The sequence below is a fragment of the Apium graveolens genome, chromosome 7 (assembly GCF_009905375.1).
Source record: "Apium graveolens cultivar Ventura chromosome 7, ASM990537v1, whole genome shotgun sequence".
In the NCBI taxonomy this organism is placed as follows: domain Eukaryota; kingdom Viridiplantae; phylum Streptophyta; class Magnoliopsida; order Apiales; family Apiaceae; genus Apium; species Apium graveolens.
Window position 1 is genome coordinate 70065626 of NC_133653.1, and position 11536 is coordinate 70077161.

Sequence of the window (11536 nt, forward strand, 5' to 3'; positions counted from 1 at the left end):
ATGAAACAAAGAAAGAAATTTGTGTGGAGAGGTTGAGAAAGAACCAAAGGGAGTTACAACTCATTACACCATACACCTCAAAGATTTTACTTAGAGATGGACACTATACACTTTCTTGCCATGCAGACGCCTCTGCAGCGTATCTTTATGTGTACGTGTGGCACCGCCTTCAAAATGCAACTCACTAGTTTTTATCGGATTGTATTTTTTACAATCTTTTTTATTTAGGGTAAGAGATCGAAGTCTTACGAAAAATCGAGAGACATAAAAGAGCAAGTTCTTCTGATAATTTATTAACGATTTTGATATCTTCCAATAAGTGGTGAAATTAAATTGATAGAATTAAATCAAGTGTAGCAATATGAATTACACTGATTTTTCCTCGTACATATTAGAGGATCGAAAAAAATTAATCCTTTCTTCTCCAATTTTTTAAAATTTAGAATCGAAATCATGAGGATAAAAATTTAAAAATATTTTTGCAAAAGAAAAAATCTATTAACTACGATTCGGAGTAACAATGTTATTTATACTGATCTACACTGCACAAAATATAAATTGATCCGGTTTGCCCAACCTTCAAATTAGATTTATAGGTTAAAAATGAACTAGCATAATAACCCGTACGAAACACGTGTCATTTTCTATAAATTTTTTTATACATAATGCAATTATAATGTTTGTTTTCTTATCTGTAAATATTGTATAATGTCTAACATATATCAAATATAAGTTGATTGTTTATCAATGTGATTATTTTTATACAAGACATTTCAAATCACATGACGTTTCTAATATAACTTATTAATTAAGCAATATATATATATATATATATATATTCTTATTTGTGTTGTATAATTTGTATTTAATAAATAAATATAAATATGGCAGTCAGTGTATGTTTAAAACGAAACGATTAAATTTAATCTATAAAATGCTGTTAGTATGTTAACAAATAAAAAGCTAAAAATTAACATATATGTTAAATACAGAGTTGACCAGATTGGTCTATATTATTACCGAGTTTACAACTAACTTACAATTGATTTAATTTAAAAAGATAAAAAAGGCATAATTGAAGTCATAATGACTTGCAATCATAATATACAATAATGTAAAATTTACACTACTGTTAATATAAAATTTGATTTTAAAGAAAAATGTTAAATTTTGAAATTCAACGTATGTATTTACACTACTGTTAACAAAATAAGATTAAGTTATATGTCTGTGTACATTTTTTAGTAAATTACGATAGTTTCAATTATTTATATGCTAAATATTTGATTTATATACATGTATAATCATTATTAACATCTAGTGAGGCAACTGATTACTTAAATAACATGCATCTATAATTATTCAAAAATTAAAATTATGTAATAAATAAATTGCAATAATTTATATATGGTATTCACATTATCATTAACAAACAATCCATATCTATTTTTTACGCAACTGAGTATCAATCATGGTTATACCATAAAAATAAATTGCCGCTACTCTTCGGGTGCGCACTGTGTAAACCCAACAGGCTCACGCAATATCCTGCAAATCATGCGAACCAAGGTAAACTACACTTAAGCGACATGCTCTGGTTCAAAAGGCATAATTATAAATTCTCCTCCCGTGGGATTCGAATCTGTGACCAAGAGGATAATTATCCTTTTTTTAACCCACTGAGCCAACCCCTACGGGTTATATTAGGGGTGAGCGCGGTGCGGGCGGTGCGGTTTTCCTCAAACCGCAAACCAAACCGCACATGCGTTTTGCTCAAGTTTCCAAACCGCAACCGCACCGCGTACCCTCGAAAATCGCATAAACCACATCACAAAAATGCGGTGTGGTGTGGTGCGGTTCATTGCGGTTTATACTTTACAAGTTCAAAAAAATTAAATAAATACAAAACTTAAATTTAATCAAATTTCCGAAAATAGTTTTAGTCAATCAGAATGCAACATCTTAGTTCACTAGTATAAATACTTGGATTTTGGTTTTCCCAGTGAAGAAATACAAACAAGAGATTGTGTAGTCTCTTTTTTATTTGTTAGAAGATTGTGTGGTCCATTTGAATTCCTTAATAAATTTAACATATAATTCTAACTCAATAAGGATGTTATGGCCATATGGTGAAATTCAGTTTAACTAAGAACATAAAATGGTTGTTTATGTTACCCGATAGGAATATAAGTGTGTATATATATATAAATAATATATTAAATATTGCGGTGCGGTGCGGTTTGAACCACATTTCAGAAATTTAAAACCACAACCCGCACCGCACCGCGCGGTTTATTAAAAATTCAAACCGCAACCGCACCATGAAAATTAAAAACCGCGTTTTTCGGTGTGGTTTGGTGCGGTGCGGGCGGTTTTTGCGGTTTGTGCGGTTTTCTGCTCACCTCTAGGTTATATTGTAAAGACTTATTATTGATATTCATGATTTTTCCAATAATTCGAAGGAAAAATTGTAATTATATCGTTATTTAAATCATTTTTAAGTTTCTTTCATTACGACTCTAATATTTCCTCATATAATAATTTGATAATATTGTATACTATTCTCTCAAAATTAAATATTTTTAATTCGATAAAGTTTTATAAATATCATTTGAACTGGTTAATTCTTTCAAATTTTTGAACAACGTATATTTTTTTTAAATAGTATAAAATGCATTGAATCAAATGCTACAATATATTATAGATATAACTTTTATTTGAATAATTTAAAATATTTGTACTTGATCAATGAATATGGCTTATCTAAAATGATTCTTTTTAAAAAGCTAGTTTTTTTTAAAGTGAAAAATAAAAAATAAATTGATTTAATATATCATCTTAGTTTAACAAATTTCGTGAGATCTCATATCAAGTTTCAAATATTTTTTAAAATCAGGCCAACTCCCAAAAACAATAATGCGCTACCAGTGACATTAGTAATTTTAATACAAATAATCAATTGACTTGATCCTATAAAGACCTCAAACACATTTATTTATATCAACATAAGATATTGAATTTTTTTACATTATTAGTAAGATATTCCTGTCGAGCTTGTAATTTAAATTTACTAAATATAAAATGTGACGATGTTTTTCGGCCAGGTCATGTAGTTAAATTTCGCGTATTTTTTGAACAATGGGCCAAGTTCTGATTTCAAATTCGAAAAAAATTAAAATGCATTGACTCATTATAATTCGAACTTATTTAAATATGTAATACCAATATAGATTATTTATATATAATCAATTCTATTTTTAATATTTTCTTTAAAATTGTATATGTACATTTTAATTACTTTTTATAATAAAAAATATGTTAAAAATATATTAGATATATTTTTAAACTAAAAAATAATTAATAAATAAGATAATAATCCATTTATGTACTATGCCTAACTTTATATCTGGAATTCAATTCTTTAAAATTAACTGTACAAAGATTCAAGTAACTATCTTTTTTTTTGGAATTCAAATAACTATCTTTAAAGTTAAATAAAATATTCATTTAACATACTTACATATCATGTGTAGGATAAAAAGCACATGTGATAATATGGTGTAGTGGTACGAGGTTTTATAGCTGAATGAAATATCGCGAGTTCAATTCCCACATAACACATCTTATATATATATATATATATATTAAAAATTTGAGGTAATTTAGTCTTTTCGATGAGACTTTTCAATCTCATGAATATTATCATCATGTTCTTCTATTATACATAGAAAAGGTTAGATTTAATGGGTTATAAATGTACCAATTTTTTATTTTATATAATTTTTTTATTTAATTTGAACTAAAAATTTCGAGATATAAAATTTAAATTTTATATGTTCGTGTTATTTTTTGAACTAGCATAATAACCTATACGATGCACGGGTCATTATTTAGATTTGTTTTGTGCATTATGTAATTATAGCGTTTTTTATTATTTTCTAATCGGTAAATATTATGCAATATATCAGATATATCAAATATAATCAATTAATTATCAATGCGTTGATTTGTATGTAATACGTTATCAACCTACACAACATTGCTAATATGCTAATATAGCTCACTAAATAAATTATACATTTTCTTTTTTTATGCCATGTAATTTGTATTTCCTGAATGAATGCAAGTCAGTGTATGCTTAAAAGTTAATACGGTCAATGTGTCCAAGAGAAGTAACTAAAGACTAATGCATATTGTGAAGTGTGAACTACATAATTCAGCATAACTTTTGAGTTTTGGATAAATGAACTATCAGTTATTGAAGTTACTACCAACTTCCAAGTACCATACTTAATTTTAACATGTATAACAAAAATTGCAAAAACTTACAATCGTAATGTTGAACAAAGTCGTAAAAACTTACAATCGTTGTATTGAATAATTTAAAAAGTACGCAACCATAAAAATAAGTTCTTTTTTAACAAAAAAATGTTAGATTATGAAATATCACTATTTAGGTTGATATTATATTACTATCAATTTCATAACATGTAAACTAAACTTGATTCGATGTACTTAATTTTTTAAACTTTTGAGCAAAGTCATAGTTTTATGGGATGTCGGATAATTGTCAATATCATAAATTATCAGTTAAATTTGATCTAATCCACACAATTTTTATCCCAGTGAACAGAATTTCAAAACCAATCTATCATTCTTAATTTCATAACATAATTTTTTTTGTTATTCTTCAATTGATCAATGAATCTGAATGAGTAATTACCAATAAATATTTTATAATTAGTAAAGATAATGTCATATGTGCGGGTGTATGTATGAAAAATATTATTTTTTTAATTATTTAGTCGATATAATGTTCATGTGTCTTGTATCCATGATTTTAATCTACATAGTACTTAACAAATACATTGTATAAATATTGAACAAACACGTTTTATAATTTTCTATTTCGGTATAAGTGTATACATGATCATTAGATATTAATTATCATTTCTTATATGTGTAATTAATATATATCGTATCAATATATAATAAACTCAAATTATAATTTTTATTTAGTTTTTTTAGTATAAGTGCATAATTGACTATAAGACATTAATAATCATATCTTATGTGTATTTTCGTAAATATAAATATATTGACGACATAAAAAGTATCTTATATCTATGTTAGATATTTTGTACAATACATAGGGGTTGAATGTGTTTTATGAATTTTTACCCTTTTTAAAACGTGTTTGGATATGGTGTGTGAACAAAGTAGTTTAATTGTAGAGCTAATGTGTTAGCAGAATTTAAACAAGCACAACAAATACAATATTTCAAAACTCACTTAATTTGTATAAATTAAGTTTGTCTTGCTACAAATTCTGTATTTTTAAAAATAAGAACTCAACTTCTTACTTAAGAGAATACAAGAAAAATGTGAATTTGTTTGTTACTTCTAAACTAAGGACCTGTTCATGCTTTATACACCAGCAACACATGTTTACAAAACTTGCACTAAAATGTACTAAACCCTTTTCTAAAGCAACCCTTTTCTATTTACATTTATGGCTTAGCAAATATATGCAGAATCTTGTAGGTCTGTGACCATCCTTTGTCTAGTTAATCTTGGCCCTTGATCGTGTACTCTCTCCAGCTACTTTATAAACTTTTCAATCTAGTTGATAGATCGTTTGTTGACAGATAATATTGAATCTTCATTTGTTTGCATTCTGTATTTAAGAGGCATGTAGATCTCCAGTTTGATCTATAAAGAAGTGACATCTCGATAAGTATAATGACTTATCAAGATATATGAATCTATATAGGTATTTTTGACTTGTCGAGGTCTTTTGATATTTGCATGTTAAATGACTTGTCGATATGTCTGAAATCTCTATATCTAGAATTTGACTTGTTGATATCTCAAAGATCTCTATATACATTTTGACTTGTCGATATCTCTGAGTTCTCTACATGCAGAAATGACTTGTCGATATCTCTAATCTTCACATCTTCATTTGACTTGTCGATATCTCAGAGACATCTTTATAAGCCATTTTGGACTTCTCGATAAGTCATTCTAGAGTTTTCGAATGACTTCTCTATATTGCTTGATCTGTGACTTGTCGATATCTTGAATTAGAATATTTTTCATAAAACAGGTTATTCAACTCTAAGCTTCTTCACTTTTCTCCGAGGCATTATCATGACTTGATCTTCTTCCAAATTTTATTCCTTAGCTTGAATATGTTTACGGAAAATACTCCAATCTAATATTCTAACCATTTTATAGACTCAAGTAATACAATATAAAATACAAAGTTGATTATCAAACAAGTAAATCTTAGTGTTGTCAATGTGACTTAGTCTTGTTATTATACAGGCATGTCTTGCACAACAATCTCCCCCAATTTATGAGAAAATTGCTTATCACAAATTTATGCCTGATAACAAGACCAACCCCAACTTCAAAGAAAATTATATAATAATGACAGATTAACAAATACATCTTTTATACATTGAGTAATTACAAAAGTTCAATAATTACAGCCATTTCATAAATTTCTCATAGCCTGATTGTTTTCTACTGAGGTCCTTAAGATCTACAAGCACTTGAAGTTCCTCTATAATTTCAGTCCTTCTTAGAGTTTTAACAAGCTTGAGCCAATCATCCAATGAGTAACCATTAAGGTAACCAACTCTGCATCTGGAGAATCTGCCAACTGATATGTTATGAAAGTGTCCATCCTTTGATATTCTACTCAACCCCCTTACCTTGAGTTCATTAGACCTGTGCTCAAATATTTCTGTTTCCCTTGCATATTTTTTGTCCCTTTCCTCTTTTCAGCCTTCAACCTTGCATATCTTTTATCCCTTTCTTTTAACCTTTCAGACTTCACAGCCTTCCACATTCTTGTACTAGTTTCCTTGTCCTTCATCAAGCTGATTACTCTCTTCCGTTCTGTAGTTGAAATATTTCTATTACTGTCTTGCTAAGAAAAATGAAGGAGCCATCTTGGTAGTAGATTCTTGTTGGGTTTCGAGCACATAAACGCAACGGAAACAGTAATTAAAACGTAAAAAATCAGAATTTTCGAAACCTACCGCAGGATCTATGCAAAAAAAATATATTTAATTCGTAGATCAGATTGTTTATCTTAAGAAGCTTTATCAATTGGTTGACTAATAGAGACCCAAAGTTTGTTCAATTACCACGCATCCCGCTCTCGCGATCTACTATAACGACTCGTGTATTTTTATTTTATTTCTAATATTTGGAAGTGTAATAAAAGTTTAAGTAAATAAATAAAAGGTGTGTATTGATTTTGGCAGCGGTTACTGATTGTTATTTAATTATTTATGATTTGTTGATATGTGGGATTGGAATTATGTGATTTATTGGTGAGTTATATGATTTTATTGCGCTTGTAAAAGTGATTTTATTGTAATTTTAATTTCATAAATATTTGGGTTGTCTTTAAAATTGGTTTTCTAATTTTATAATTTCAATAATTATTTTTAGGACTTTATAAAATTGAGAAATCAATATTTCGTTAATTATTCATTTTTAAATGATTTTCTGAGTGTGTTAAATGCTAAAATCCATATTTAATTATGGGAATCTTTAAAAATTATGAAACTTATATTTTATTAAAGTCGTATTATTCTGAGAATTTTAAAATTATTTTGGAAATTTTCGGAAATGGTTTTACCCGCGCGTTGTTTCGTTATTTGTTAAAAAACGGGTATAAAGCGTACCTTAAAAATTATTTAAAAATTTCAAAATTTACATTTTTATTTACTTTGGGATATTTATAATATTTTAACGCTGTTTTCATAATTTTCGGAGGTTTTTTTATTAGCACCTCATTCCATAAATTTCGAGTTTCGGGGCAAAACAGACTATCAAACCTTCATATTTATCCCAAACTCTACGTGTCAGCATTCAGTAAAACTAGTGCTATGTCTTGCATTTAAGGGTCATCAGTTAATACGTGGCAGAATTGTATTTTTTTTGTTTTTATTTTTCATTCCCTTCTTTTTCTTTCCGGTCGCAGCATCAATCTCTTGCTCCTTCTCTCTCTATCTCGATCTCTCTCTACAGTCTCCTCTCTCTCTCCCCTTCTTTATTCTGTCATCTTCTATTTTCTTCTCCGTTTCCTTCTTTTCTCTCTTTTTCCCGTTGTTTCCAGCCGTTTTGCTCTCGGTTTATTCTGGTGAGTTCTCCGGCCGAATTTCCGGCGATTCCTTTGTTCCCTGTTTGGCTTGTTATATATACTCCTGTATATATATGTATATATGCTGTGTGTATGTTTAGGTGTGTGTGTGTGTGTTTAAGCGTGGTTGTGTGAGTGATGGTGGAAGGCCGCACCGCCGCCTGTGTTGCTGCCCTGTCCGTTTCTGTGGCGCGTTTGCGCGTGTTGAATGCTGGGTTCTTGTTCTGTTTTTTTTACAGATTGTAAATTGGACTATTATAATAATTCTAATAATTTTCTGCAGGATTTTGATTAATATTTATGATATTAATTATTCGGGCAGAATTATTTTAAGGAATAATCGGTGAAATTTTGCGTTGGAAACCCGAAAATTATCGGGTACCCGTGAAATTTTGCCGCCGTCCGCGATGATTTTACGAGTGGACGGTGGACGGTGATGACGATGTTTTGAGTCCTAAATTTTATAAATAAATAAAAAGGATTACGTAAAATATTTTCGAACTTAAATAATTAATTGTGATTGGTGTTGGGATGTAAGTTGTATAAAAGGATGAAGTAATATTGTGAATTGTATGATTGATGACGTCGATTGTAGTCGACGGGTAGTCTTATAAATAAATAAGATGCTGCCAAAATTTCCTAAAAATATATTCGAAAATGTACGTATTTATATTATACGTGTTACACCTATCAATATTCTGACTATGTGACTATGTGATTACGAGTTTATGTGAATAATATTAATACGAGTCGGGTTATCGGATTGAGTTGTTAGGATTTGAGGATATCAAGCATGTCGGTGTAACTAATTAGGGTACTCTGTATTTGTAGATACCAGTCGAGTTTCCCAGGATCGAAGTTAGTGTGAAAGCTACTTAGGATTTTGTAAAGCGTTGCAAGGCAAGTACCCCTGACCATTCTTTTATGGTTCAGTGCATATGAATAGCTAAATATTTTATTCTCGTAATGGAACAGAAATGTTTTAAGTTACGTATCCCCTGTAGTTATAATTCATTGTTTTCAAATTGTTTTGGGGGAAAAGTAACTTCAAAAGGTACCTATCTCGAATGGAATGATTTGCGAAACGGATTTTATATGTCTGCTGGTTAACTAAATGATTTTGAAAATGAGATAGGTACAAGTGTTTTGAAAACTGGATAAAACCGTCAGATATGGGATACATTGGGGCCAGAGTAGGCCTATTGAGGTGGCGTAAGAGGCTAATTCGGTTGCGCGCACTATAAAACTGATTAGTCCAGCAGGTCAGAGACCTAGCTAGTCTCTGAGTTCTGGAACAGGTAAGTGGGATGGCAGTTAGAGACGTCTGGTGTTGATAGCCTGATCAGTTGTCTTCACATATCCGCTATGTATCTGATTGGGATTTGTGAATTATATAAGAGCATAATTGGTTGATACAGCGGTTTATTAAAATGATTAGCATGCTAAAATTGGACTCCGGTATTACACAACACACTGCTATGATGTTTTAACAAAGCATGCTAATTAGTGATATCCAGTTACCTTTGATTTTCATTATGAAATGTTGATATCATGGTTATAGTACTGTTCCTTTTATTGTTACATTCCAATTTTTATTCTATTATTCATATCTTGGTACTGCTGAGCGATTATGCTCACCCTTGCAAACTGTTATGTATATTTCGCAGATGCCTAGAAGATCAGTCAGACCGACCCATGTTCCCGCCCCTACTGGACCCGGCTCCTCTGAGGTAGTTTGTATCAGGCCATGAGGTCCGAGGAGTTGCTGAATAAAGTTATAATGTGTTAGATGTTGAATAAAGAGTTTGTAGTATTGAGAACCTAAATTATACTTGAACCTGGATCGGATCTTGGTTTGGGGTCAAGTTATTATATTTTAATAATAATTCTGTTGTTTATATTTTTGGTAATTGTGTTTATTGACGTCAATTTTGACCCCGGGGTTGAGGCCGTCACAGTTGGTATCAGAGCTACAAGTTCAAGTCCCTGATTCAGGTTAGGGACTGTGTCAAGTAGGTGATAACGTGAGTCTTTAAGTGTGAGTCAACAACTCATATAGAGGAGCAAACCTTTAGAGTCATTCGAGGGTTCCAACGGCATTACCCTGGCATCTATTAAATGTTTTGATAGAATTGCCTTGACCTCGTTGTGTCTTTTCTGTATATTTATTATGTGGACAGTGGCCTATTACGATTTCGAGTTCTCCATCTCGGGAGAATCCTTCTAATTCAGATAGCTCAGATTCTGAGAGACCCCCGGATGCTGTTACTGAGGAGACCCTTATGCCTCCTCCACCAGTCCCCTCTTTTATGCCTCGAGACATCCCTGGATCAGGTCCTCGTCCCCATTGGGTACGTAGGTCTATGTCTGCTGTCAGGGATTTCCCTCGCGGCTGCGGTCCCAGTTCTTCCATGATGAGACCTCCTATGGCCCCTAGTGGTACTTCTTCACCGATCCCTTACCATGTTCATAGGGCGGTGAATACTTCCTTTATCAGAGATCAGAGTCCGGAGTTTGCTGCTCAGTTAGACCAGGTACCTATTGCACATTTTCAGGGGATTTCTGCCCCTTCCCCTGAGGTGCGAGCCTGTGTGAAAGCATTGACCCAAATGGTTGTAGAGAGGGCTAGATCTGTTGACCGTTTCATTAGTTTAGAGTTCAGAGTTGTGCAGTATCAGGACCTAGTAAACTGGCTAGTGTTTGAGCTATGTTCCATTGGTTGGAGTGGTAGTGGCTAGACAGAGCTGCAGTAGAGGGATGCAGAGCTCCGAGTTGACCTCTGGTAGATCTGTAGTTGTTTACTATGTATATGTATATTATGTTGTGGTAGGTTGTAGTAGGCGAGGCTGTTATGACAGCCAATTTTGGTGTGTATTCAGATGGTTCTTTTCAGTTGGATTGTCAGTTGTACTAGTGGATTCTGTTGGTTACTGTATTTCAGCTGCTTTATCTTATTGTTCAGTTTTTATATATTGTGCGTTGCTATTATTGTTGTTATTATTATGGTTGTTTCTGTTGCTGGTATTTTTTAGATTATAATCATTCACTCAGGACGGATCCAATTATGATGGGATGAGAATATTGTCTTAGTGGCAACGCTCTCCTGATGCATAAATATAAACTGCCGGAGCAATCCATTTTCTTATATATGACTATTATGTTTCAGGAGATGCCACCAAAGAGAAAATCTCAGCCCAATAACGGATCTGCTGGGGATCCTTCCATGAGTGACTTGATGAATTTGTTGTGTCAGCAGACTGTACAGCTGGCCCAACAGCAACAACAATTCCAGCAGCAGCAGCAACAATTGCAACAGCAACAACAACAGCAACAGCAGCTCATACAGCAACAACAACAGCAAATCCAACAGCA

At 31.6% G+C, this 11536-nt stretch overlaps 1 long non-coding RNA gene across 1 annotated transcript; it reads left to right on the top strand.

Moving 5' to 3' along the window:
* The first annotated feature begins 7978 nt into the window (after nucleotides 1-7978).
* On the top strand, nucleotides 7979-9981 carry LOC141670737 (uncharacterized). The gene is made up of 3 exons (XR_012554703.1): nucleotides 7979-8164; nucleotides 8996-9064; nucleotides 9832-9981. It is a non-coding gene; the product is annotated as an uncharacterized LOC141670737 (long non-coding RNA).
* The last annotated feature ends 1555 nt before the right edge of the window (nucleotides 9982-11536 follow it).